Source organism: Natator depressus, chromosome 6, assembly GCF_965152275.1.
Source record: "Natator depressus isolate rNatDep1 chromosome 6, rNatDep2.hap1, whole genome shotgun sequence".
NCBI lineage: Eukaryota > Metazoa > Chordata > Testudines > Cheloniidae > Natator > Natator depressus.
Genome location: NC_134239.1, coordinates 125,068,209 through 125,088,501, shown reverse-complemented (window position 1 = coordinate 125,088,501; position 20,293 = coordinate 125,068,209). Strand labels below are relative to the sequence as shown.

Here is a 20,293-nt window from a genome sequence, read left to right as displayed (position 1 = left end):
ACCTTACGCCATTGTAGATTGTAACAGCCTCAAGGCTGCTCTAAATAATGGTCACGAGGGGCCATAGTGGCTGACAGAGATTACTGGGGCAATTGGTCATCCTGGCCAGGCCCCCTTTTCCCTGGCCATGACCCTGCGTTGGCAGGATTGGAGATGTTGATCGATCATCTTGCCTTGCAGCCCGTTAGTTTTTAATTCTGCCCCCTCTCCACTTTTTCATTTTCCTGCTGGCCCCGATTTTCCTGGTTTGGATGGGGGAGAAGAGTTTTTCTGACAAAACAAGACCCTTTTTTCTCTCAGGTCTGTTTTCTCTGAGGGTTTGGAGCCTACGGGCAGACAGGCACCACGCAGAGGAACCTTACCACGCATGAGTCTCTCCAATAGGCACCTCCATCCACTGAGCTGTCGGAACATTTACCCAATACGTGCCTCGACCAGGAACGCAATCAGCTGCCAGTCTCAGCACACAAGGTAACCTGTGTCAGGAGGCGTGATGTGGTCACATGGACAGGAAACTGTCTGAGTACAGACAGAGTTACAGACTAGTCCCTCAGCCGGTGTCGTGTCCGTGACCGGTGTCATCACTGAGCTATGCCAATCTGCACCAGCTGCAGGAGCTGGCCCTGGGAGCAACATGTGGTCTAAAAAGCAGCTTCTCATTTACTCTGCCCGGTGATATGCCCACTAAGTGCTAATTCTGGTTTGACAATGGGGTTTTACTTCTTTTGTACGTCAGCTGCTATTAGAACAGGGGCTAGGAAATTCAAACTAGCAGAATAGAATCCCATTAAAAAGACTCAAAAAACCCCCAACGAGACAGGACTGTTTCAAGGCTGATGGAGCCCCCATGCGCCCTGAAAGGACAGAACATCCCCTTTCCAATGAAGCAAGTGTTTGTGAATGGGAGTTAATATGATAATTTTTTACTTTCAGTTTCCTGGGTCATGGAGTAGCCCAGGCTCATTGTGACTTGATGCTTGAGTCAGCTCAATTTGGAGTTAGCTCGGATGGCAAACTCTTACTTAGGTTATAGATAATTTTGGGGCAGAGGGAAATTTTTGTTGTGTGCGCGGAATGGGGCCTTGAGCAGGTCCTGAAGGCACCACTGCAATACAGGTGACATAGAAGAAGAAGAATCCCTCTGCCATCCTTATGACTCACCTCCTTGGACTTGGCTCTGGAAGATATTTCTGACTTTTTCCGTAATTGGTGAGGCATGGCACACATTAGATTTCTAAACTGGCTCTTTTAATTTTCTAAACGAATCAAATGGAAATAATTTCATACATTTATTTTGTTCATTCTTGTGACAGTAAAAATCCCATACACCTTTCTCTTGGGACTGAGACCATATTTGCCCAATTACTCTCTCTTAAGACAAGGTATCGTTCCTTACCCTTTCAGATGCTCCACACAGCTTCTGAGCATCATGATAGACTCATTGCTTAGTATGGAGCTGTACACAGGGGAGGCTGCATATGTGGTATCCTGGCTTGCTGAGCTACTGCAATTCTTGTAGGTTCTGATGGGACCTACTGAGGTATAGTTTGGTTCATCTGACTCTTCTCAAAGAGCTCCTTGTAGTATTCACCACCATCTGGACCATACTCTATTCTGTGTCACAACTGTGACCCTACCAAAGGTACTGGTGTAAAGGAGGGAAGACTCTGGCCCTGCCAACAGATCTATCCCCCCAATCCTTGATAAAGGACAGATGTTACAGACACAGCTGATCTTAGAAAAAGTATCAATAAAATACATCTGTTGCTTATATTAACATGGAAGCTTCAGAAAGTTGGGTTCAGATATGGACTGAAAAGTGGGGTGTTTATTATTCACGTGTATGCAAATTCTGTGGTTTTGTTTAGTTTAGGGCCCAATCTCGGCTCCAAGAGCCTAATCATGCAAACAGATCCATATATGTGGACGCTACTCCTCTGGTGGTGTCCTGGTTGGGCAAATGGGACTTCCTGAGTAAGCAAGATTCCGGACATACTGGTCTGTTTGCAATCAGATGGATAAAATAAACAATGCTAAAGATGTCTGTAGAAACAAAGAATTAGCACCAAATTAACGTCCAGTAAAGACTGGCAAAGGTATCAGTTCACGCAAAATGCAGATATCGTCAATTCCAGCATGGGATAAATAAATCATAGAATATCAGGGTTGGAAGGGACCTCAGGAGGTCATCTAGACCAACCCCCTGCTCAAAGCAGGACCAATCCCCAACTAAATCATCCCAGACAGGGCTTTGTCAAGCCTCACCTCAAAAATATCTAAGGAAGGAGATTCCACCACCTCCCTAGGCAACGTATTCCAGTGTTTCACCACCCTCCTAGTGAAAAAGTTTTTCCTAATATCCAACCTAAACCTCCCCCACTGCAACTCGAGACCATTACTCCTTGTTCTGTCATCAGCTACCACTGAGAATAGTAATAAGGAAAGAGTAATAAGATTCATCATTATAAACTCAACAGGAGCACCAGATCTAATTATAAACTATACTGGATAGCACCTAAATTGGCTTCTTAGGGAATGTTCTGCAGGTCAGAATGCAGAGGCTCCGAAAGCACAATCATCCAAGTCTATAACAGCAACTTAAATTTAATTATGATTGCTTTAAAAGGTAATAAATTCACTGAATTGTATTAATTAGAGCGGCCAGCAGTTGATAAAACTGAACTTCATTTATTAAAAATTACATTTAACAGATAACTTTTATTAGCGCTGAACTTTCATTATACCACTGCTATAGATAACACCTTTCCCTTAGGGTTAATAAATCTACATTCCCACACTCACCACATCTCCCATATAAAGGAGCAGCTACAAGGATCTTATTGGCATACTGATTCTCTACCATATCAGAACACAGCCATTGTCAGCTGACAGGCGTAGTGCATTAATTTCAAACCACAGAGAAGTTGCTGAGGGCCAGGTTTATAAAGGTATTTAGGCATCCCTGGTTGCAGATTAGATGCTTTTGAAAATCCCACTAGCAGCTAGGCACCCAACTCCCATTGATTTCTATTTCTATTTCTTCAATTATGGCAAAGAAAGGATTTTAGCTGATCACAATTCCGAACAAGTGAGCCGCTGGTCTGCCCACAAACATGGAAATCCTTTCTGGCTTTTTGGGCCAAATTGTCAAAATCCAAGGCTTAAGGTCTGCATGCAAAAATGGATGTGCAACTGTACAGCGACACTCCTGGGAACCGTCAGTTATATGTGGCAATCAGGAGATTGTGCATGCACATGGCCCTATGGCCTCCCAAATAGTCACATATACATCCAATCACATGCAGAGAATGGTAGGTGTGCAACTGGGTGTCATGGGTGTGCATTTTTGCATTGGCAGATCTCAAGCTTCCTGTCTTTAAATTTTGTCCCTGTCCGTATTCAGCCTAATCACTTCTCTTCCACTCTGGGTATGTCCACACTACGAAATTAGGTCGAATTTATAGAAGTCGGTTTTTTAGAAATCAGTTTTATATATTCGAGTGTGTGTGTCCCCACAGAAAATGCTCTAAGTGCATTAAGTTCATTAACTCGGCAGAGTGCTTCCACAGTACCGAGGCTAGCGTCGACTTCCGGAGTGTTGCACTGTGGGTAGCTATCCCACAGTTCCCGCAGTCTCCGCTGCCCATTGGAATTCTGGGTTGAGATCCCAATGCCTGATGGGGCTAAAACATTGTCGCAGGTGGTTCTGGGTACATATCGTCAGGCCCCTGTTCCCTTCCTCCCTCCCTCCGTGAAAGAAAGGGCAGACAATCGTTTTGCGCCTTTTTTCTTGAGTTACCTGTGCAGACGCCATACCACGGCAAGCACGGAGCCCGCTCAGGTAACCGTCACCGTATGTCTCCTGGGTGCTGTCAGACACGGTACTGCATTGCTACACAGCAGCAGCAACCCCTTGCCTTATGGCAGCAGACGGTACAGTAGGACTGGTAGCTGTCATCGTCATGTCCGAGGCTCCTGGTCGCCTCTGTGAGGTCAATCAGGAGCGCCTGGGCAGACAAGGGCGCAGGGACTAAATTTGGAGTGACTTGATCAGGTCATTCTCTTTAGTCCTGCAGTCAGTCCTATTGAACTATCTTATGGTGAGCAGGTAGGCGATACGGATTGCTAGCAGTCCTCTTGTACCATCTTCTGCCGGGCAGGCAAGAGATGAGGATGGCTAGCAGTCCTATTGTACCATCTTCTGCCGAGCAGCCATGAGATGTGGATGGCATGCAGTCCTTCTGCACCGTCTGCTGCCAGTCAAAGATGTAAAAGATACACTCCATCTATCAAAACAAGAAATAGACCAGATTTGTTTTGTACTCATTTGCAACCCCCCTCCCCCCGCCCGTCTAGGGGACTCATTCCTCTAGGTCACACTGCAGTCACTCACAGAGAAGGTGCAGTGAGGCCAATCTAGTGAGGCCAGACCAACCTGCTTGTTCCAATAAGAACAATGACTTAGGTGCACCATTTCTTATTGGAACCCTCCGTGAAGTCCTGCCTAAAATACTCCTTGATGTAAAGCCACCCCCTTTGTTGATTTTAACTCCCTGTAAGCCAACCCTGTAAGCCGTGTCGTCAGTCGCCCCTCCCTGCGTCAGAGCAATGGCAGACAATCGTACATCTGAGTTGAGAGTGCTGTCCAGAGCAGTCACAATGAAGCATTCTGGGATAGCTCCCGGAGGCCAATACCGTCGAATTGTGTCCACAGTACCCCAAATTCAACCCGGCAAGGCCGATTTAAGTGCTAATCCACTTGTCGGGGTGGAGTAAGGAAATCGATTTTAAGAGCCCTTTAATTCGAAATAAAGGGCTTCATCGTGTGGACGGGTGCAGGTTTACATCGACTTAACGCTGCTAAATTAGACCTAAAGTCCTAGTGTAGACCAGGGCTCAGGCACTTCCTCAGTTACTTCCTTTGTAGCTCTGCCCTTCCACTGTTTAAACCTGTTTACACTGATCTGAATTGTGTTTAAGCCCAATGAACTGTTTAAATAAAGATTTACCAGTCCTGGCCCAAGCCCTGAAATATCCAAGAAAGCAGCAGTGTAGCAGGTCCAAAGACTCATAGGGCAATTTTTCGTTCTATACCGTGTCATACCGGTGCGCCTTTCGTCATGTCCTATAAAGGTCTAGGTGTTGTGCACCAGTCTACTCATAAACAGCCATGACAGTTAACAGATGTCTCCGCTTTGCCATTGAATCGCCTGCAAAAGCTGTTTGTTGTCTCACAGGCTCCTCAGCCTTGAACAATCTCCCTTGATTTATGAAATTTAAAGGCTCACATCTCATCAGTGGATTCAGTTTACATTCTCTGGGCCTGATTCTGGTCTGCCTCACCCCAATATCAAATCAGGAGCGACACCACTGAAGTCAGTGGAATTCCACAGATGTTTGACAAATGGGAGAGGAAAAGTGGGCCTACAAGGTGAGCAGCTAGAAGAACCTCTTGTCTAGTGGTTAAAGTACTGATCTGGCATTCAGGAGACCCTGATTCTGCCACCCACTCCCTGGGTGACCCTGGGCAAATCTCTTAATCTCTCTGTGCCTCAGTTCCCATCTTATCGGTTTAGATTGTAAAATCTTCGAGGCAGGGGCCTGTGGCTGTACAGTGCCCATGATGCATGGACAGCTTCCTGTTCTTGTGCTGGGCTTATATACAGCTGTGTATCAGTCAGGACCCCCATCATTCTGCCAACTGGATTCCAGGACTAGAGTCCTTTGTCAGAGTCCAGCTTCTATTCTGACACTAGCTGGTCGCTGGGTGGCAGGTTGATGCTTACTAGGGACAACGAGCCCTGTAGAGCAAAGATCAAGACCTGCGGTCCCTGTTACCCAGGACATCCGTAGCAGAGCAGGAACAGAACTCAGGTCTCTTGGGTCACAGGGGCCTTAAAGACAAGAAAACATCCTGTCTCTTCTTGCAACCATCTGCCTCTTGCACTGTCCACTCTGGAACTCAACTGAGTCAAGGGCTCCTGAAGAGCAAATAGCAAAGCGTTCCTGGAATTAGCAACTTCGGGGAGATATTCAGATGACAGCTCAGTGTCTAATTCCCATTGAGAGTCAATGGTTGGGACTTTCAAAGAGAATACGGCACCCCCTCCCTTCTGTGCCTTTGAAAATCTCCCTGTGAAACCTACACAAGGGAGGGGGAGGGTCACATGAACATTGTGATCTGACTTCTGGTATTTCCCGATTTTCCTGCAAGATCAGAGCCTGTTACCAAATGGAGAGCGTGAGGTGAGAATCTGGACCAGGCCGGGCCAGGATCTTTCACTGGGGTCAGCAGTGGTCTTAAGCTGAAGACAGTAAACCTGGGATCAGGGTCAGGAGCTGACCCTAGGCTGAGCCAGGAGTCTGGGATCAAGGCAAGTCACAGTAAGGAACAGCAAGGCAGAAGCACACCAAAGATCTGGGTTGCTCACACACCTCCCAGAAATGGTTTCATGGTTTATGTGGGGAGTGTCAGCCAATCAGGGAATCACACAGGGCAGTCACTCATGCCCCTTAGGGTGGGACTTCCTGCAGGACTCAGCCTCTCAAGACCTCTTAGTGGCAGCTGTGGCTGGGCCCCTGGTGGCAATGAAGAAGCAGCACCTGCCTCGAACATCACAGACCCGAAGTCTCGGCCTGTGGGCTCTTAGGCCTGATCTACACTACGGGGTAAGGTCAAATTTAGCCGCGTTAGGTCGATTTAAAAATGACTACATCCACGCAACCAACCCCATTCCGTTGACCTAAAGGGCACTTAAAATCGACTTCTGTACTCCTCCCCGATGAGGGGAATAGCGCTAAAATCGACTTTGCTGGGTCGAATTTGGGGTAGTGTGGACGCAAATAGACTGTACTGGCCTCCAGGAGCTATCCCAGAGTGCTCCATTGTGACCGCTCTGGTCAGCACTTTGAACTTCGATGCACTAGCCAGGTACACAGGAAAAGCCCCAGGAACTTTTGAATTTCGTTTCCTGTGTGGTTAGCGTGGTGAACTCAACAGCACAGGTGACCATGCAGTCCCCCCAGAATTGTAGAGCGTAGAATGTTTCTATGCTCCCCGAATCATCACCGTCCCTGAGGTTATCGCAGATTAGAAGGCGAAAAAAACACGCTCGCGATGACATGTTTTCCAAGCTCATGCAGTCCTCCCGCACTGATAGGGCACAGCTTAACGCATGGAGGCATTCAGTGGCAGACGCCAGGAAAGAATTCAGTGAGCGCAAAGAACGGAGGCAGGGCACGATGCTGAGGCTAATGGGGGAGCAAACGGACATGATGAAGCGTCTCTTGGAGCTGCAGGAAAGCCAACAAGAGCACAGCCCCCCCCGCTGCATCCACTGTATAACCGCCTACCCTCCTCCCCATGTTCCATAGCCTCCTCACCCAGACACCAGAGAACGTGGGGGGGGGGGGGACGCTCCGGGCACCCAGCCACTCCACTCCAGAGGATGGCCCAAGCAACAGAAGACTGTCATTCAAACAGTTTGATTTTTAGTGTGGCTACAATAAACAATGTGGCCTTGTCCTTCCCTCCTCCCCCACCCCACCTACCTTGTCCATTATCTCTTTTTTTAAAAAATTAAGAAAGAAAGAATGCATGGTTTCAAAACAATAGTTATTTTATTTTGAAGGGGAGAGGGTGGTTGGCTTACAGGGAATTAAAATCAACAAAGGGGGTGGGTTTGCATCAAGGAGAAACACACACAACTGTCACACCGAAGCTTGGCCAGTCATGAAACTGGTTTTCAAAGCCTCTCTGATGCGCAGTGCGTCTTGCTGTGCTCTTCTAATCGCCCTGGTTTCTGGCTGCTCAAAACTGTACGCCAGGCAATTTGCCTCAACCTCCCACCCCGCCATAAACATCTCCCCCTTACTCTCACAGATATTATGGAGCACGCAGCAAGCAGCAATAATAATGGGAATGTTGGTTGCGCTGAGGTCTGACCTAGTCAACAAACAGCACCAGCGAGCTTTTAAACGTCCAAAGGCACATTCTACCACCATTCTGCACTTGCTCAACCTATAGTTGAACTGCACCTTACTACTGTCCAGGCTTCATAAGCCATGGGAGCAAGGGGTAGGCTGGGTGCGACCACGCAGTGCTGCCAGCTGGGAGAGCAGCCTGAGGCAGAAGCCTCCAGCTTGCATGATATTCCAGGCAGGACTGAACCTCCATGAGACGAAACTTAAAGAAGAGAATGACCTGCAGTCTCTGGCTCCCATTCAGTGCTCTAAGAGGAGAATAGCTATATCTGTCCATGCGCCCCCTGATCGACCTCACCAAGGTCTGCCAGGAGCACCCAGGAGACGTATGATGGCTATCAGTCCTACTGCACCATCTGCTGCGAAGGCAAGGAGCTGCTGCTGTGTAGCAATGCAGTACTGCGTCTGCCAGCAGCACCCACGAGACGTACCATGATGGTGAGCTGAGCGGGCTCCATGCTTGCTGTGGTATGGTATCTGCATGGGTAACCCAGGAAAAAAAGGCACAAAACGATTGTCTGCCGTTGCTTTCACGGAGGGAGGGAGGCCTGACGACATGTACCCAAAACCACCCGCGACAATGTTTTTGCCCCATCAGGCACTGGGAGCTTAACCCAGAATTCCAATGGGCAGTAGAGACTGCGGGAACTGTGGGATAGCTACGCACAGTGCACTGCTCTGTAAGTCGATGCTAGCCACGGTAGTGAGGACGCACTCTGCTGACTTAATGCGCTTAGTGTGGACATATGCAATCGACTGTATAAAATCGGTTTCTAAAAATCAACTTCTATAAAATCGACCTAATTTCATAGTGTAGATAAGGCCTTACCCTAAGTAATCTGCAAGGCACTAGAGTGAAGCAACCTTGTTACCGAAGACTCGGCACCCAAAATGACACTCAGTCCCTTGTATTGTGTTACATGAGAGGAAAGGGCTGTTGGTTCATTCATTACTAATCAGAAGCTTTTCAACAGCCACAAGAAACAGCCTTACTTATTGTGTCGGAGGGGGAAAGGAAGACATCTCATTCAGTGACAATGCCTGTCTGTTGACGAGATCTATGGTTCTGCCACCAATCTCTTCAAAGTGGAGTCATGACGGTTATGGAATAACTGCCTATTGAGGTAGTTCTGTCCCACCCCCAACTGTAGGTGGTTGGCTTATGTGTAGAAACAGAAAGGTTTATCTCTCTACTTTTATCCTGTGTAACTGCAGATGTTCCAAATTATCCAAACTAAATAAGAACTCCTCAGCCACTACTCCAGCACTAAAGCATTGTTGCCTTCTTTCTTTTACCCTGTAGCACAACTTTCAGTGAAGACAGTAGCCAGTCAAGAAAAATCTCTTCCCACAATGCACAATTAGTCTGTGGAACTCACTGCCACTAGATGATATTGTGGTCAAGAGTTCAGTGGGATCTTAAAACAGGTCTGGGCATTTATATGGATAAAAAGAGCATCCAGAGTTACAATAGTGAGGACTGAAGAGAAAACAGGAATTCTGGAGGTAATGGAAGCCCTCATGCTTCAGGGCATAAGCTGGGTTTGAGGAGACTTTTCCCCCATGGGCAGGTTAATCCACAGTTGCTTTCTGCAGGGTTTCTTGCACCTTCCTCTGAAGAATCTGGCACTGGCCAGTGTTAGAGACAGGACATTGGACCACATGTCTGATCTAGTCTGGCAACTCCCATGATCCTAAATTGTATGAAATTGTACACTACACAACACAGTCCTTATCCATCTGTTTTACTGACAGGCCTTTAACAGGACGTGAGTTCTTTGTTCTTGGCTTTTTGATGTTGCTGTTGGCTAGGCCTTTAAAGTTCACATGTAATGGGTAAGGTATGACAAGTAGAAAACGGTGATGTTCATTCCCTAAAGACATTCTTGGCTGCTTTTGGTAGTTTTCAAGGAAACATGTGTTGGAGTTTGAAGTGCTGCACAGCTGCTGTCATGGAAATGGAATAATAGAGCTACAAGACAGAAAATAGTTACAAACTGAAGCATCAAACCCACTGTGATGGAACTGCAGCTGCTCTTTAAGGATTTATGAATCCTGTATATTGGTGATTGGGATATTGGCTGTTTGGATATATTGATCTAGTTTAATAAGGCGCTGCAAGAAAAAAAAAATCTGGAATGAAAATTATTCAGGATAAGCCACTTTTCTGAAAACACTTGAGTGTTGCTAAGAGACAATGCCAGGACAGGAAAAGGCCCACGAACACGGGAGATCAAAAGGAGGACAGTAGTTTAAGGGGGTCTGGAGGGGTAAGGGGGAGTTGTTCAGAGGACCCAGGTTGAGACACAAGGACCCTGCTGGATTGTCTGAAGAAATCAGGCCTGCCTAGGTTACCATCAGGGGATGGTTAGCCTGCAGGTAAGGTAGACATGCATGCAGGCTGCTTGTTGTTTTAAAACAAACAATACTTTGACATAAGAAGGCTGGTTGGTCCCAGGCTCCCAAAAGGAAGAATGACATGTGCCAGAACTCTGTCGGACCCCCTGGGTAAGCAGGGTTGATCCACAGGGACAGCAGCCCAGGCCCAGTCTAGAAATGGGAGAATTGAAGACTACCACCCCAGGCTAAGTAGACACGTGTAAGGGTGCACTCAAAGAACCCAGGAAGGGGACAGAGGTGATGCTGCTAGCCTTGTAATGGGGACACCTGTTACAAAAAATTAAGGGTCAGCTCCTCGGCTGGTGTAGCTCTAAACCAGTGTACCTGCCTTGTCCACAATGGACCTCCGTTGAGGTACCCGAGCTGGAGATCTGGCATTCAGCGTGGAAGGAAGGTGTTTAACATTGCTCACGGAGTACAAAAAAGTGAAATTCAGTCTGACTCAGTTCCGTTCTAAGGGTGAGCTGTTGCCCGTAAGCCAAGGTGAAACACTTGTTGGAGTCAATGAGCCAGACTCAGCTTTGGCGCGCCACTGACTCACCTAGGAGCAGCAGCCGCTTGCTCCTGGCCTGGTGTTGGTCTGCAGTGAATGTGCATGGGGAGCAAGGACAATGTATGGGGCCCTACAGACTTTTTTCTTTCTGGACTGTTCAGTAATTTTCAAGCAACGTGAAGATACTGATTTAAATATATAATAAAATGGGAGGGCCCATGTCATGTGCTGCAGATCCTCTGTCATCCTGGGCAACTCAAATGTCTCCGTGCCAGTTCCCCATCAATAAAACAGGGTGAACATACCAGCTTTCTCCCACCAACCCGTCTGCCTGGCCCATGTCGTTTATCAGCTCTCTGGGGCAAAGGCAGTCTCTTTCTCCTCTGGGTGTGGACGCTGCCTGATGGAGTGCAAGGCTGGTCCATCAGTTTGGGCTCTAGCCGCAGGAGACCCACACTCAGTTCCATGCTCTGCCACAGGTCACAGTGGCTAAGTCACGTAATCTCTCTGATCCTCATGGGGACAATGATGGTAGCACTGCCCTACCTTGCTGGGGTGTTGTGAGGACAAGCACAGTAAGGACTGTGAAGTGCTTGGATTTGATGGTTATGGGGGGGACTTAAGTGTCAGAGACAGCCCCGAACTTGGCTGGGGGGTGGGGGTGGGGTTTTGCATTCTGCCATAATACAAACAGATAATCACACTAGTGTCACTGGGAGAAGTGAATGGTGCTGTCAAGCTAAAGCTCTGTAGCAGCCGGGATAGTTTCCAAATATACTGTCTTGTTTTTCCACAACACACCACCTTTTTTATTGCTAGTTCTGATGTTTAACAGGACACATCTGTGTCAAACAGTAAAGGGTAAAACTCAAACAAGACGCATCGTCTGGATCTCTTACTCTTCCTGCTTTGTTCCGCCCCTGCTCTGCATAAGAGAATGGAAGACTTGTCACATGGGAGTCAATGCTCCGGAAGAGCACTTGCTTCCAATTGACCACAAGTCTCTTGTAGATTCTTATCATCCAGCTGGGGTTTCTAGAAAGAGTTTCTATCACCAAGGAGCTGTCAATGGTGCTGAAAATGTCTTAACTTGTTTGAAAAGCACAACAGGACCTTAACTGCTTTTGCCTCAAGTCAGCGTGACTAATTTCCTAGAAATCCTTCACTTCTAGAAGGGCTGGGCACAATCCAAAGGATTTGGGATTGAACCTACTTGAAAACCTGTATCTTTCAATTGTAAACGTGCTTCTTGTTCTAGTTTATTGTATACAAGCGAAGAGAGGAAAGCAGAGGTTTAAAAGTCAGCCTTTCCACAGCCTGTGTTTCTAGACTGTCTTTCAGAGCTCTGTCCCAAGGCTCTGTGCAATTAACCAGAACAAATTATCAGCACATGTGAACAGTTAAAGCTATAGAGACTACACATTTCTTTAGCTTTGCTTTGAACGATGAGACAGTCTGGATATCCCTACGTGCCAAAGGCAGTGAACAGCAAAGCTGAGATTAATTAACAACTTCTAATTATGTAGCTAATGAATTCTGCTCTTTTTCGGTTTGCGAGTTTTCTAGTAACGGTTTTTTATTTTTCTGACCTTGTCTGTTGTTCACAATTGTTTGCCAAATAATTTGGGCAGATAGAGTGCAACCTAGGGTTTGTTCCTGGATTGGCTGCTGTGTTTGCTATTAGTTATTTGCACCATATAATTGGTCAGCTAAATCACATGGGAGGGATTGTGCCTGTTCTCTGACTGGACAATTGGTAATAAAATAGGGCAAGTTTTCTTGCTCCATATTACTTAAGGCTGCTTTTACTTTGTATAACAGGTATTCCCCACAGGCTACACATGTTATTACTGGAATACACTGATTCATTCGATATACTTTTAAAAGTAATTATGAGTTTGTGGGTGATTGTGAATGAGAGAGCAGGGCTGAGCCAGACATGGGAGTGGAGCCATGTCAACCTAGCAGGGAGCAAACAAGAGGAGAGTAAACAGGTGAGTTTCTCCAACGGGAAGAGAGTGCATGATACAGCCATTAGAGGAACCAACCGGATAGCTCTCTTCCATATAAAGATCAGGCTACCAACCCATTAATTTACTGAAAGTTTCTTTCCATTCTGAAGGGCCAAATGGAGGGACTTGGAAAACCGCTGAATTTAGACACCACAATGGTGAGGATTGTCTAAGTGTGTAGGATATATAGCGAGAAATATTTACAAAACCGGGGGGGGCACAATTTGAGAACAAAGAAAGTAGCCACAAACTACTTTAAGTAACAATATAAAACTAAAAAGCAAGAAAATGTAGTCATCATCCACTAAAACCCCTCCATACTCCCTACACTGTGCCCGAAGAACTAGTTCTCAGATGTAGTCCAGAAGCTAGGAGCTTGAAACAAAAGAATGTTGGACTCACCAAAGACTTTAGCTATCCATGCATCTGTTGGGTTATTAAAGTTACACAGAGGACAACTTAAAGCAAAGAATTCAATCAGAGGTGAAACCATCCTGGATATATTTCTCACCTAAGAGGACAACATGATTAAGAACCAGATGGTATGGGAAGGCTGGACGTAGTGACTGTGAGCTATCTGAATGCCATATACTCTGGGATGAGTTCATAGCACATGACAATGCAAAGCTATTAAATGTCAAGGAAGCATCTTCAAGGTAATTAAGAAACACACTCAGTGTGGTGCAACCAGAGGACTTATTGAAGTCCTGATGGGGTTTTGGTTTCAAGCTCATGTGGGCTATAAAACTTTGGTCTTGTTCTGGTTGTTGGGCTTAGAGTGCAGGTGCTGGGTTGGGGGCCTGTACTATACAGGAGGTCAGAGGAGATGATCTAGTGGTCCCTTCTGGCCTTAATCTTTGTGACATTCTGACTCCTTACACTCAGTCCAGAAGCTAATTCTCTGGCCACAGTGTAGGACATTTTGGGTGTCTTCAGTGGCTGATGACTACTTCTCACCCTCTGGCTTATTTTTATATTGTTACTTAGTTTGCTGGTACTTTCTTCAGTATCAAATTGTGTCCTGCTGGTTTTGTAAATTGTCCTGTCTGTGGAAGAAAGTTGGGCCACGCTAAAAGATCCTATACCCTAGATGAAATCATTTTCAAAATAACTTAGGAACCCAAATCGCATTTGAACATGGGACTTAGTCACTTTTGAAAACATTCCCCACCATAATTAAGGCACAACGAGCCACAGCTCCACTGCAAAAGACATGCCCTGTACGGCCCCATGAGAATCTTCATGAAGATTTCATGGGAACATGAATTGCACTGGGGAAAGAGTAGGAGGAGGAGGCAAAACCACACAGGAATATAGTCAAGGAAAGATACGTGCAGTTAATGGTAATGCTAAGAAATTGATTAAGAAGAGATGGTCTTTCCATTGAGAAATAAGGAAGGCACCTGCATCAACAATAATTGCAAATGGCTGCGCAAATGAACACCATTTTTAAAAATCGCTCTTTAATAAGAAAAATAATAGACGCGGTATGGACAATTAGGAAGTAACGAAGATACTGTCAACACATCTATTAAGAACTAACAGACAAGCGAACACAGTACCTGAATATATCCATGTCAGCACATCTGGATTATACCCATTCAGGGGTTTTCAGGGAAGTAGTTAATGAACTCACTGAACCACAGGCAATTACTTGTGAAACGGCAGCGAGAACCAGGGAAGCACCAAGGGACTGGAAAAATCCAATGCAATACAGTAAGAGTCTTTCAAAAAGAAAAAGATGCAAGGCTACCAGTTACCCTCCAGTCAGGGCAACTTAAATCTTAATAAAATAATGGACCCAACAGTAAGTGAATAAATCTGAAAGCATCTAGATGACGGAAGCAGGAACAGTAAACAGCGTGGTTTTATAAATAACTATGTATGCTCGATTAGGGGACACAATATGGTAAGACTTTAGTAAAGCATTCATTCATATTGGCTTGGCTATGATCTGAGCATTGCAAATAAATGGAAAGCCAGCAGAAGGACCAGCCACAACGGGTAATATGCAAAGCAATGCACCATGCTGTATGCAGGAGGGGGGTCTAGTGGAATGCCTCAGACTTTGCAGATGATACTAAATTGTGAGGTTCTGCAAATGTCAGTACAGGCGGAGAAATAACCCAAAGGGACCGTCTGGGACTAGTAATATGGACAGGAAACAATAAAAATGAAACTCAGCCTGAAAAAATACAGCATGTAATAATCTCAATCAGATACATTCAATGGGAGCAAGACACTTAGGAAATAGTAACGCAAGGAAAAACCTAGGGGTGACCGTGAAGAGCAAATAAGCGGTCTTTGCAGTAGGTAGGATGGGAGGGTGGGCAAAAAGGTGGCAGAAAGAAAGCTGCCCCCTGAGGATCCAGCCTCGTGTCTTTAGGCCTTGATTCGGGAAAGCATTTAAGCATGTGCTTCACTTAAAACACAGTAGTACAACTGAAGTCGCAATGGTGAGGTACCTGTAACATTTTTAGACACTCGACAAATTATGAACAAACAACAATAATGGTTCTTTATTTTTTTACGCCTGGAGGCCAGGGCCCCCATTGTGCTAGGTGCCGTACAAACATATAAGAAAGAGGCAGTCCCCACCCTGGATACCTTACCATCTTCGAGTCAGACCAGAGACAACAGGTGGATACAGACAGACAGACAGAGGGAGCACAAGGAACAATGAGATGGTCAGCATGCAAGTGCAGTGGCCACTGCACACCAGGTGTATTCCCACAGTCAAGTTTTTTGTAGCTGTCACCATAACGGAGAGTTTTAAGGAGGGCTTTGAAGGAGGACAATGAGGTGGGTGTTTCCAGGGAGCTACTGAACGTTTTAAAACATGGACAATCAAGATTGGCATTACTTGTGGAATAAAGGCAGGAGACTGGCATCTCAGTAGAGTATGAGATAATAGGTAAGGTGTGGCTAGGTTGGGAAGGGCCTTGGAAGAGACGACAAGCAGTTTGTGTTTGATGCAACAGAGAAAGGGCAGCCGGTGGAGGGTTGCAAAGAGAGGGGTGACATGGTCAAAGCAGTGGGCTAGGATTTGTCAAGAGCAGAGAGTAGGATGCTGCAGTAGCTGAGACACAAGATGAGATCCTGGATGAGAGATGTGGCTGTGGGGCTGGAGAAGAAAGGTCCAATCTTGGAGCTGTTATACCGAAAGAATCAGCCAGATTCAGGCACAACCTGGAGGTGAGGATCTAGCGCAGAGGTGGGCAAACTATGGCCCGTGGGCCACATCTGGCCCGTGGGACCCTCCTGCCCGGCCCCTGAGCTCCTGGCCCGGGAGGCTCACCCCCAGCCCCTCCCCCACTGTTCCTCCTCCCCTGCAGCCTCAGCGCGGCAGGCTGTAGTGTATTAAACTGCTCCGCGTAGGAACATGCTGCTGGTAGCAGCTACGGGGAGCAATTTACTACACTACACTGGCGCAACGCTCTGGGCGGCGCGGCTGTAGTGCCGCCAGCCGCCGGTGCTCTGTGCTGCGTGGTAAGGGGGCGTTGGATAGAGGGCAGGGGAGTTCAGGGTGGTGGGCGGGGGCGGGGCAGTCAGGAAAGAGGGGGGGTTGGATGGGGTGGTGGGGGGCCGTCAGGGGACAGGGAGCGGGGGTGTGTGTATGGATGGGGCAGGGGTCCAGGCGGGGGCCGTCAGGGTGTGAGAAGCAGGGGGGGGCAGATAGGGGGTGGGGGCACAGCCTCCCCTAACCAGCCCTCCCTACAATTTCCAAAACCTGCTGTGGTCCTCAGGCCAAAAAGTTTGCCCGCCCCATATCTAGCGAGTGGACCGAGACAAAGATGACAGCCAAGTTATGGGTCTGAATGACAGGGGAGATGCTGATGGTGTTTACAGTGATGGAGATGTATAGACCTAAATACCCATTTGAGCAGCCAAATGTGGTTTTGGACATTTGGTTTGGGTGCCCGGCTTGGAAAACAGGACTCAGTCCCCAAGGTGAAGGTATGGAAAGCAATGCTACTGCAAGGTCATAGTAATACAAGATCCAGAGCCTCAGTCCTGGAGTTGCTCATGCTGCCAACTATTAAAAGGTAATATAAAACGAAACGCAATGGAACATTATTTTTACCTTCTCCCATGTTGCTGCAGTAGTCGCTCCTCGTTCAAGTGGGGGTGAAGGGGGTGAGGGTAGGCTTAGCTGTGAAGATGACACAATGTATCTTCCTTTGAATTTTACACTTCCTTGTAAAGAGCTCTGCACTGCAGTAGCAGATGGTATCTCAACACCCAAGCAAGCCTTGGAGGCTTTTAGCTTTCCACACAATACATGACGAAAAGGCCACTTAAGCCAAAGTGAGTACAAAACCATCCCGAAATGACATCTCCGATATCTTTTTAAAAGGAAACCTGAAAATAGGGGAACAGAGTCGTGGGAGTCTGGGCTGATCCTCATTCAGCAGGACACCAGAGGATCCTTTACATCAGCAAAAGTTCAGGTCCCCAGCTTTTTTCTTCTTCGATGTTTTTTTTTAAACCACTGCTTTACCTTAAGGAAAATGAGAAGTCTCTTGGAATCCGCTCTTTGAGGATTTTCAAACCTTGATGAGAGAGGTGGTTTTGTAACATTCATAAGTTCAACATCAAACATAACACTACCCGGGCGAATCTGCAGCGTAATACACAGTGTACGGAGGCAGTGTGCGCCAGAAAACCCTGAATTCCAATCTGCAGCTATGCCACAGAGCAAACAAACTTGAAAGAGAATGGGACAGACTCTGTCTGGCACAGAAAGCAAACAAACCAGTGATGTGCTGGAAGGGACTCATGGGAGATGCATGTTAAAATGCTCTATATTCTCCTTGCTATGCTTCATGGGCAAACAGCAGGGGAAGTGAAACTAATGGAGATTGGTTTCACTCCCCCCGTTACTTGCACATGGACATATGCAGCAGGGAGATTAGTGGAGGGGAGAGAGGAACTGGTCAGGGTGAGGAGTAGCTGTTGACCAGATTGGGTGTAGGTTAAAGGTATCTGACTGGGCACAGGACAGGATGCTCTAACTAAAGGCCACAGTGAACATGTCTCCCTCATAGCACAACCTGGGGGACCTGACCTTATTCCTAATGCAGATTCTCCCAGTGGCCTCTTTGTCTGCCTGGTAAATGGTGGCCATTAAAAATTGTGCCCTGCCATGCAAAAATACAACCCATTTTCCAGACAGACTTTCAACATCCCAAGCATTCTGGGCTGGTCCATCCTTGAATAAAGAGGTGCTGGTTACTGGATTGTGTCAAAGGCTAAAGAGATCTATCTATCTATATACAATCCAAAATTTCCTCCTTATCAGGGCTTGACCTTTTTGGTAATTCGAATCATAGACTATCAGGAACGGGAGGGACTTCAGGAGGTCATCTAGTCCAACACCCTGCTCAAAGCAGGACCAATCCCCAACTAAATCATCCCAGCCAGGGCTTTGTCAAGCCTCACCTTAAAAACCTCAAAGGAAAGAGATTCCACCACCTCCCTAGGTAACGCATTCCAGTGTTTCACCACCCTCCTAGCGAAAAAGTTTTTCCTAATATCCAACCTAAACCTCCCCCACTGCAACTTGAGACCATTACTCCTTGTTCTGTCATCTGCTACCACTGAGAACAGTCTAGATCCTCTTTGGAGCCCCCTTTCAGGTAGTTGAAAGCAGCTATCAAATCCCACCTCATTCTTCTCTTCTGCAGACTAAACAATCCCAGTTCCCTCAGCCTCTCCTCACAAGTCATGTGTTCCAGTCCCCTAATCATTTTTGTTGCCCTCCGCTGGACTCTTTCCAATTTTTCCACATCCTTCTTGTAGTGTGGGGCCCAAAATTGGACACAGTACTCCAGATGAGGCTTCACCAATGTTGAATAGAGGGGAACGATCACGTCCCTCGATCTGCTGGCAATGCCCCTACTGATACAGCCCAAAATGCCATTGGCCTTCTTGGCAACAAGGGCACACTGTTGACTCATATCCAGCTTCTCGTCCACTGTAACCCCTAGGTCCTTTTCTGCAGAACTGCTGCCTAGCCATTCAATCCCTAGTCTGTAGTGGTGCATGGGATTCTTCCATCCTAAGTGCAAAGACTTATTCATGTGCTTAACTCTACGCATGAGTGGTCCAACTGACTTCAGAGAGTCCTTTGAAATGTCCACTGAAACATATACGTAAAGCCAGGCACAATGTATCTTTAAGATCTAGGCTTCTCCTCTCCATCCACACAGCTAAACCTCTTCTCCAGATTCTCATGTCACTTCCTGACTACTGCCGTGTTGCCCAATTCTATCCAGTCACACTATTGCTGTAAAGCTCAATTTCCCAGCTGGTCACTTTGACCATCTCTCTCTGTGTCCTTCCACTGGCTCCCTCTTTTCCACTGCATCAGACATACACAGCTTGTCTTTGGTTTCCTGGCCTAGCCCAACCCTACCTACCGTCTCTCCTATGCTATTGCAATGTCAACTCCCACCTCAGCTCTTTGATGCCATCCTCCATGGCCTGCTTGTTAAACTGTTCAAGCAAGCACCTTCATGCTTTGGGAGGAACTCCCTGTCACTGTCTGCAAAGCTACCCCATTATCTTCTTTCAAATCCCTCCTTAAACTTCTCCTTTGCCCTGATGCCTACCAAAAACTTGACAATGGTTAGGCTATTGGTATGCTCAGGTCACTGCTTCTCATGTTGATCAGCACTGTCTCATTGTTTCCTGGTATTCCCCCATCCGACTTCATCCATCTGTTGTCTCTTGTCTTATACTTAGATTGTGAGCTCCTTGGGGCAGGTGCCATCTTTTTTCCCCCCATGTGTGTTCAGTGCCTAGCACAATGGGGGGCTTGGGTCCATGACTGGAGGCTCTGAGATGCTCTCACAATGTTATGGCTACTCGTGGCAATAAAAAGGTATCATCAAAAGGAATAAAAGCAAGGATTCCAAAGCCAAACAAATATCCACCAAGCATAACAATGACTTTGGAAGTAATAATATATTCACGTTTGCTCCCAAAGAGCATGGAGCAAAGTCAGAAGATAAATCATAGACGAAAAACTGAAGGGTTCCTCCTTAAAATTCTGGGGACCTGGGAAAGGCATCTCTAATGCTAATGTGCTGATGAAAAGGTGCTGGGCAAAGCTGCAGCCATTCTCAAACACCCGCAGACTCTGAAAACGAAGAGCCTTATAAATCACCAGATGGGGCTGACAGGGGGTTTCTGACATTAACATGCCTCGCAAAGCTCCAAAGCTTCCAAAGTCATAAAAGAAATCCCAAAGCATGCAATTAGTTAGGAGCTTTGATCCTTGAAGATTTTGACCGTGTCTTAATTATGCCTTCATTAAACTTATTGTCAATATCGAACACATAAGGGAAAAAACCATTAACTAATTAACAGAGCTTACCCATGTGCGTCCTTTCACTTTGAA

At 46.6% G+C, this 20,293-nt stretch overlaps 1 protein-coding gene across 11 annotated transcripts in view; it reads right to left on the bottom strand.

Annotated features, from left to right (window-relative positions):
• TRIM9 (tripartite motif containing 9) overlaps window positions 1-20,293 on the bottom strand; it is a 121,095-nt gene that overhangs the window by 75,688 nt on the left and 25,114 nt on the right. The gene's annotated exons all lie outside the window — the stretch shown is intronic.